The sequence below is a fragment of the Cyprinus carpio genome, chromosome B4, assembly GCF_018340385.1.
Source record: "Cyprinus carpio isolate SPL01 chromosome B4, ASM1834038v1, whole genome shotgun sequence".
Lineage (NCBI taxonomy): Eukaryota > Metazoa > Chordata > Actinopteri > Cypriniformes > Cyprinidae > Cyprinus > Cyprinus carpio.
Window position 1 is genome coordinate 19,993,538 of NC_056600.1, and position 8,774 is coordinate 20,002,311.

Genomic DNA, 8,774 nt, shown 5'->3' on the forward strand with positions numbered 1-8,774 from the left:
CTCAAATGCTATTGAGCTTTAACATTCCAAAACATTCGAAAAAGTAGCAGAATTTACATCTGATTTACAGTTTATTTTAATAAATATCAATGTAAAAGGTGTGCAAAAAAGTGTATACCAATATCGCATGTAACTTTAGAGATGGTCGCTAAATTTGTGAATTTCTCTGCGCCTGATTGTGTCTTTTCCATGGGCATAGATGGCCATCCATCTATTATGAGCGGTCGCGAGTGCTGATGAGGGAATGGTGGTGCAGGAATTTTTTTTTTTTTTTTTTTTTTTTTGGAGAAACTGGGATGGCGCTCCCCTGGGAGTTGGTGCCCTACGCAAACTGCGTACTCTGCGTATAGGGAGCGGCGGTATACCGTGTAGCCTATGCATAAATTCAGAATTCCTTTACAACAGATTAACACTTAAAATTTCACTTAAACATGGCAATGATATATTTATCATTATATTTATTGGCACGATGCCTAATTGTAAGAATACGGTACCTGACCTGACCTGAAGTTTTTTTTTTTTTTTTTATCATGAAGCATAGAGCGATTTAGATTCGTCAAATGGCTGAGGTCTGAGGATGTCCTAAAATGTACACTGTACTACTGTGGATTTCCTGTTTTGGACATTGAATTCGCACTGACACAGTTTAAAATCCCATAAGTCCAAGGTATAAAAACACATAATAAACACATAACAATAAAAATGACCCTCAAAAGCTAAAAAAAAAAAAAAAAAAAAAAAAAAAAAAGAGGTTAATGCAGTCCATTTGAAAGTGAAAGTGAAAGTAGCGGTCATCTTCCTCACTTACCGCGCTCACTAACACAGACGTAAACAACTGCGATCATTTACAGCTAGTAGACATGATCGTTTCGTTTAATTTGTCATATTTGAAGATGCAGCCGTTGAACTGTGTTTTGATGTCAGTGATGCTGATGATCGCTGATGGTACGTATACGATCTCCTCCTTTTTTAACTTGATTCCCGTGTAACTGTCTAGATAGTGTTTACATGGGGAGGTGCGAGCAGGAGGCCAGGACAGTTATATAAGAAATATGTGTAGGCTACACTGCAAAGATCATTCCCCCCAAACCAATCAAAATAATACTTATGTGTACAATAAAAATATATGTACAGCAATCTGGTAACAATTAAGAAGAAATTAATAATGTCTTCAGTGCAGTCATAGAAACAAGAAACTTTTGGGAGCGGACTCCACTGCAACTTGTAATAGGCCTACATGTCATGTGTTTATTAAATTATTAAATGTTTAGTATGTTAGTAAATCAATGTCTGAACTATAAGGATATATATATATACAGTACAGGTCAAAAGTTTGGAAACATTACTATTTTTAATGTTTTTTGAAAGTCTCTTCTGCTCATCAAGCCTGCATTTATTTGATCAAAAATACAGAAAAAAAAACAGTAATATTGTGAAATATTATTACAACTTAAAATAATAGTTTTCTATTTGAATATACTTTAAAAAAATTATTTATTCCTGTGATGCAAAGCTGAATTTTCAGCATCATTACTCCAGCCTTCAGTGTCACATGTAACATCCAGTCTATCACATGATCATTTAGAAATCATTCTAATATTCTGATTTATTTATGAGTGTTGGGAAACAGTTCTGCTGTCTAATATATTTGATGAATAAAAGGTTTAAAAAGAACTGCATTTATTCAAAATAAAAAAAATTCTAATAATATATTCTAATAATATATTTTCTTTACTATCACTTTTTATCAATTTAACACATCCTTGCTGAATAAAAGTATTGATTTTATTTAAAAAAAAGAAAGAAAAAAAAATTACTGACCAGTAGTGTATATTGTTATTACAAAATATTTATATTTTAAAAACATAGCTTCTTTTTTTTTTTCTTTTTTTTTTTTTTTTTTACTTTTTATTCATCAAAGTATCCTAAAAAAGTATCACATGTTCTGAAAAAAATATTAAGCAGCAGAACTGTTTCCAACTTTGATAATGAATCATCATCATAGAATGATTTCTAAAGGATCATGTGATAATGATCCTAAAAATTCAGCTTTGCATCACAGAAATAAATGATAATTTAAAGTATAATAAATTTAAAAACAATTACTTTAAATTGTAATAATATTTCACAATATTACATTTTTTTTTCTGTATTATTGATTCAAATAAATGCAGGCTTGATGAGCAGAAGAAAACTTCTTTCAAAAACATTAAAAATAGTAATGTTTCCAAACTTTTGACCTGTACTGTATATATATATATATATATATATATATATATTATATATATATATATATATATATAGGACAATCACTTGTCGTTTTTGTAGTACATTATTGTGTGCAGTGGTAAAGCATCTTTTGCTCTCGCTAGCAGATATAGACTGAAAAAAAAAATGGAGGAAAAACTAAAAAAGGCAGGGGCAAGTGTTAACTGGACCAGGAAGTGCTGCTGTTATTTCCAAAAATAAAATAAACTTCCATTGAAAAGTAAATTCTTTATACCCTACGTTTACTCATGTGTCTGGTTTAAAGAAATATTTGTCCTAGATTAGCTTCTGCAGCTAAATCTCCTGTTCTTTTCAGTTGGGGGGGGTAAAACGGACAGCTTGTGTTCAGATCAGTGATAAACACAACTATTTATACAAAAACAGCAAATAAATCGCCTTTTATTTCCTATAATGGAAATTTCACAGTAGAAAAAAAAAAATGATTTTCTGTATAGTTAAATAGTTTAATTTTTAATGAATGATGCAATTAATTTTATAGGATTAACCGTGCACGGTCCCTCTGGTCCACTGGTGTCGAACGCTTGCTCCTCTGGGATCTTCAGTGGTTTTGCCCTGTTATGTTGATGAACTCTTACTAATGGAGGGTCTGGAGGTAGAATGGAGAAGAACTGACTCGGAGACTCTGGTTCATATGTTTAGAGTCGAGCAGAGGCCCAGCAGCAGGATTATCATAATAGAGCTCATTTCTTTACTGATGAGATTCAACATGGAAACTTCTCCCTCTGTCTGGACAATCTGAGAGCTGAAGATGAAGGGGTTTATAGATGTACAGTTTACAGTCAACAGGATTCTGGCCAAACTGTGGTTCAGATAAGAAATGTTTGGTGAGTAAAAACCAAATTAGTTCAGGTAGAAGTTAATTAGGAAAGTTATGGTAACACTTTACAATAAGATTCATTAGTTAACATGAACTAAGAATGAACAATAGTTCTTCAGCATTTTAGTTCAAGTTAATTGCAACATTTACTAATGCATTATACAAATCAACAGTTGTGCTTGTTAACATTCGTTAATGCACTGTGAGTTAACATGAACTAACAAAGAATGACTGTATTCTCTTTAACATTAAGAAATATTAATAAATACTGTAATGAATTGTTTGAATTGTTATCTATCATGAATTGTTTGTTCATGTTAGTTAATACATTAACTAACATTAACTAATGGGACCGTATTGTGAAGTGTTACCAAATTTATTTCATGAAAGTATTTTATGCTGCTATTTCACTTTTATTTTCTTCCAGAGCGTTTGCTAGTATCAGGATCGAGTCGCTCCATATCTGCGTCTGTGGGTGAGGACGTCACTCTGAACTGCTCTGTAGACTCTCACATCACACTTGAAGACATTGAAGAGGTTTCATGGAAGAAAACAGATGAAGATATTCTGGTTCTGCTCTTCCAAAACAATCAGACTTTATCAGATTCATCAGATGAGCGATACAGAGACAGAGTTGAGTTCTTCACTGCTGAAATCCCCAAAGGAAACTTCTCTCTCAGACTGAAGAGTGTCAGAACTGAGGATAAAGGAGTTTACATGTGTCAAGTGTTTGCTGGAGGACTTTCAGCCAATGCAACTACAGTATTGGGTTTACTTAATGAGTCACAGATATTAAAGATTTAAGTATAAACACCTAAACCAGTTTATTTCATCATACAATACTAAATATCCATATTAGTGGTGATTTCCTTTATGTTGGGAAAGTCATGGGTAGAGCTATCATGCAGTCAGGGTCAGAGTTACAGTACTGTGACAGTATTGGGTATTTTCAGAATCATTGTTCAGAATGGAAATGCTATCATGGAACCCCACAGCTCTGGGACTAGTTGACATAAAAACCATTTCCATTAACTCATCACCGTGATTTCAGGAATCAGTCATTCTTGCTGACCCATTAAAGTGCTCAAGTGAGCAAATTCAATTTGATAACGCAGATTCTTAAGGTCATTTTTGTAATGAATTACTCTGAGTGCCATATATTCCGCCTTCTCGTAATGTTTTATATGTTTTATTATATATGTTATTTGTTTTTGGAATAGATAGCAGGTCACCACAAGTTCGGAAATCAATAGATCAAGAGCATGTGTTGGAAATCTGCCTAATGTATTTGATGCACTTTTGCTGCAAGCTGTTGAAACTAAACCGACATTGGCAAAAAATGGTGGGGACTTGTCTCGCCCATATAATTCTATAAATGAAAATCTTTTATAATATAATGTCTGTGCTTTATAGGTTTCTCTGTTTTACATATAGTGGTGTTGATTCTCTGTATTGCTGCATCTGGATCTGCTCTCTTCTGCTCGTGTTTCTGATCTACTCTAGATCACATTATACCACAGGTAATGTTTACAGGAAAATATTCTCATGCTCTAAACAAAATCCATTTGAGGCTTAAGATAAATTACTGAAATCAGTTAATTTTTTATTCAAAAGATCTTAAATAATAACAAACCTTTTTGTTACTATTTTGACATTTATACAGTAGGGACACGAGAGGGGTAGTCTGAAATGTTGAGGTTTAGTGGGGGAGCGTGCCTCTAGACTGAACTCTTGAGGTTTAGTAGGGGAGATACCAAATGAAAGAAGGAAGTCATGGGCACATATGTTGTATTCATTACATTTTCATGTCTTATCTCATAACGGAGTGTAGAATGTTGAATAGATTATGTGCACTTGTGACAATTTTGCCCCATTGGTGGGTAAATCGTCACACTATATTATGTTAAAAATAAGAACACAACTTCTTAATTGTGATTATTGATTTAAATTTTTAAATTCATACCAGAACTGGAAATATAAACAATCATGCCTAGAGAATTTTGAAAAAAAAAAACAAAAAAACAATTATTTCAATCCAAACAATGCACATTTCAATCAAAACACACATTAAGTGGCAAGACCACTTTGAACTTTAAACTCAAACGTTCTCTGGCTTGCATATAGATCCACGATAACTGAATGTTAAACCTCTGAACAAAACAGATGCACCTGTATCTGACTAATCAGACTCATCTTCAGAGTCACAATTCTGGGACTAATAAATTGCCTGGCCTGAGGTGCAAGCATCATGGGCACTTTTGTTGCATTTTACACATTTTACCCAGGTCTCTTTTGGACGACTGTTTGAAAATGGCTCCACACAGATGAGCCAGAAGCACTCTTCATCATCTGATAATGATCTCATGTATGATTTTTTCTTCTTTTAGCTGCCTTGTTTCTCTTAGGTCCAGATTTTTATACTACCCCCAAACCCCCCCAGCTTTCCCTCTCTTTTTGAAACAGATTTTTGCAAAAGATTCAGCAATATTCTTTTCTATTTGTAGTTGCTGCTTCAGTGGCATGTACAGTAAGAATTGCTGATTTGTGTCGCGTTTCCCTTCCTTTGCTGGCTGGTTTTCGGGGCCAGCTTTTGGATATGGCTGGATGACCTCTGGAGTTGGTAGCCCGCTGTCAGCAATAGCATTGCTGGGTAAAGGGTGAGCTGTGTGATAGCAGAAGCATAACTGGGCATGCTAGGCAGGGCAGAGTTGGTGCTGGGGCCTGCAGGGGCAGGGTTCTGAATGGGCCGAAACTCGGTTTTCCAGAAATACTTTGTTTATTCAACTGACATGTGTGCTAATTTTGGTTACAATCTCAAGGTTAGCTCACATAGCACATAAGTGTATCAAAAGACACGCTATTGGCATTTTAAACATTTATATCTAACAAGTTGTATTGCAGTAAAATTGAAAGTGCAATTTTTTTTACTTTTTAAGCCAAAAAATAGAAAATTGTGCTAAACCTTAGATTAGAGAGATCTTGACCACATGTTAAACAGGAAGTTGACTATAGAAGAAAGAAGCTAAACAAAGTGGCTATTTGATTTTTGAGATAGAGCCTCTAGTGTTGGAGTTATGAACAGTGTGACAATTTTACCCATGTGACAACTTACCCCGCTCTCCCCTACATCATTATACACAAGGTAGCCTTCACTTTTCTTTTGCATTTACATTTATTAAAAAAAAAAAAAATCAATCTTTCATTTTCAGAATTCACTGTGTGCAGTTCGTACAAATTTCCCTATTTGTTTGCCTGGCATCTTCAGTGGTTTTGCCATGTTATGTTGGCACATCTCTACCAAAGGAAGTACTCAAGGTGGAATGGAGAAGAAACAGACTCAGAGACTCTGGTTCATTCTGTATCAAGATGGTGAGAGTCGACAAGAGGCCACAGCAGCAGGATTATCACGATAGAGCTAATTTCTTTACTCATCATATTCAACATGGAAACTTCTCCCTCCGTCTGGAAAGAGTGAGAGTGAAGAGTTGAAGATGGTGGAAAATAAAGTTTACAGTCAGCAAGATTGTGTGAGTTCATCTGAGATGAATCTGGTTGTGGGTAAGTAAACAGATTACCAACATTTGAACTAATTATTTTGTCATAGCTGTGATACAGGGGTGCTAAAGCCTGCTAAAGGCGCTCTCGTCTTTAAGAGTTTTGCTCCAACCCTAATAGAGACACACTCAAGATATTCAGTATTAACTGGAAATTACAAACAGGATTTCCAAGATTGAAAGTGAACTCTGTAGGACAGTGGCCATTCAGAGGAAAAGTTTGAGACATTTAGCTGTAGTATTGTTTGGCAACACAGATCTGGTCTACTACAGAGCTGGCAGTACTACTAAGAGCATGTAACAAAAATTGACATGACTGGTCATATGATCATAAACTGCAAACAACATAATTTACTGCTGAACCAATAAAACGATAGTGATAATTATCGCAATAGAGTTTTCCTCAATAAAACGATAACAAGAGTTTGATAAATGTTTGATATTGTTGCAGTGCGACAGACACGTGAAACGTGCGGATCCATTTGCATGCTTTTATTTAAAGGCGTGTGGTCATGAAACAGGCATGGGTCGATACACAGCAAACAGTAATAGAAGAGGCAAGATGAAGAGTAATCCAAAAGCTAGTGTTGGTCTGAGATCACAGCGAACATTATCCAGAGGGCTTGACAAGAGGAGTAATCTGATAACACGAGCAAAGGTCCGGCAAGTCCAAAAACATAGTCCAAAACAGTAAGACGAATGGATAATCCACGACAGGCTAATAATCAGGAAACAGGCAATCAGGAAACAAGATGTGACTAGACTTAGACTAGAACTAGGAACTCAAAACTAGAACTGGGAAACTGTCTCTGTAAAGTTGCTATCCACTGAAAGAGAGATAAGCGGGCGCAACAATACTTGGCGATTTAAAAGAGGAAATCCATGGCTTATAAAGTGTGTTTGATTGATTGCAGCTGTGTGTGTAAACAGTGCAATGGGATGATGGGAATTGTAGTGCGGGGTGACATGTGAAAGTCTGTGTAGTGAGAGAGTCTTTATAATGGAAGAGTGAACTCTGGTGGCAATTTGAACAGAAGTCCATGAACCGGGATTCGTGACCAGTGTAAGGGAAAACAGGTAATTTTAGCTCAAAGGGAATCATTTAAGATTTTAAAGGGATTTGAACAGAATCACTGTTTCATGGCTATCACTGAAAACGGCCAGCGATGTTCACTGCAAACGAGCCGTATAACATCAAATCTGCACTGGATATTAATATCCAATGTATAGTGAAAACACTATTAACTAGCACAGTAACAAGATCGGCAGTTTAAGACATTAACTTCTAAGCACAAAACACAAGATACTTCTCTTTTTCCACCCCTGTCCTGAATAAGGCTTTATTAGATAAATCCTAAGACCTATAAACTAATCTAACACATAAGCACACGTGCTCACACATTCACACAAAGTTGCAGGAAGATAGAAAGTTAGGGAAGAATGAGTTTAAGAGAATGAAACTGTGGAATCCCAAGTTTACACGGCAATACGTGAAATTGCATAGACATGAACACCCATCAGTCACTTAATTAACCCTCGCATTGAGTTCCTCAATGAGGTGTAAAGGGGTTTTTAAAATTATTATTAGATACACCAAGTCAGATGAGAGTCTGGAGGTAGTAAAGTTACTTGCGTTGCCTGTGTAACGGGGTTCCCTTTGTTGTCACTGAAAAAGGGGGTTTCCAGAGGTTGCTGATTGGCTGGAAGTTCAGTTAGTCGCTGAACGTGACGTCTTGGGGAAGCCGTGTGGTTGGGCGATTGGCTGACGACCTGCGGAGTTCTGGGCTGGTTTTGCAGGTTTTTTTTTTTCAGACGGGCACAGCCGAGTTTCAGACTCGGCGGCAACGGCCGTTTACAAAACTTAAATCAGAACACGAACTCCCTTCAAGAAAAGCAAAAAGAAACTAAAGAAAGAACAGAAGGAAAGGTTTGACGAGACTAGGTGGGTGTTCTTCTCATCGGGCGAGTAGTTCAGCAGCAGGCGTGCAGGCCGACAGCACGCTGTGGTCCGTGCTCAAAGACGCTAAAAACAGTGATGACTTTAAAAGCATGACTAAAAGCAAAGGCTAATTAAAGCACGGCTAAAAGCCTGTAAACTACAAGCAAAAGCTAAA

The 8,774-nt window shown here is 36.1% G+C and overlaps 1 pseudogene; it reads left to right on the forward strand.

Annotated features, from left to right (window-relative positions):
• Nucleotides 1-759: 759 nt before the first annotated feature.
• LOC122137271 lies at nucleotides 760-4,157 on the forward strand (annotated as a pseudogene).
• The last annotated feature ends 4,617 nt before the right edge of the window (nucleotides 4,158-8,774 follow it).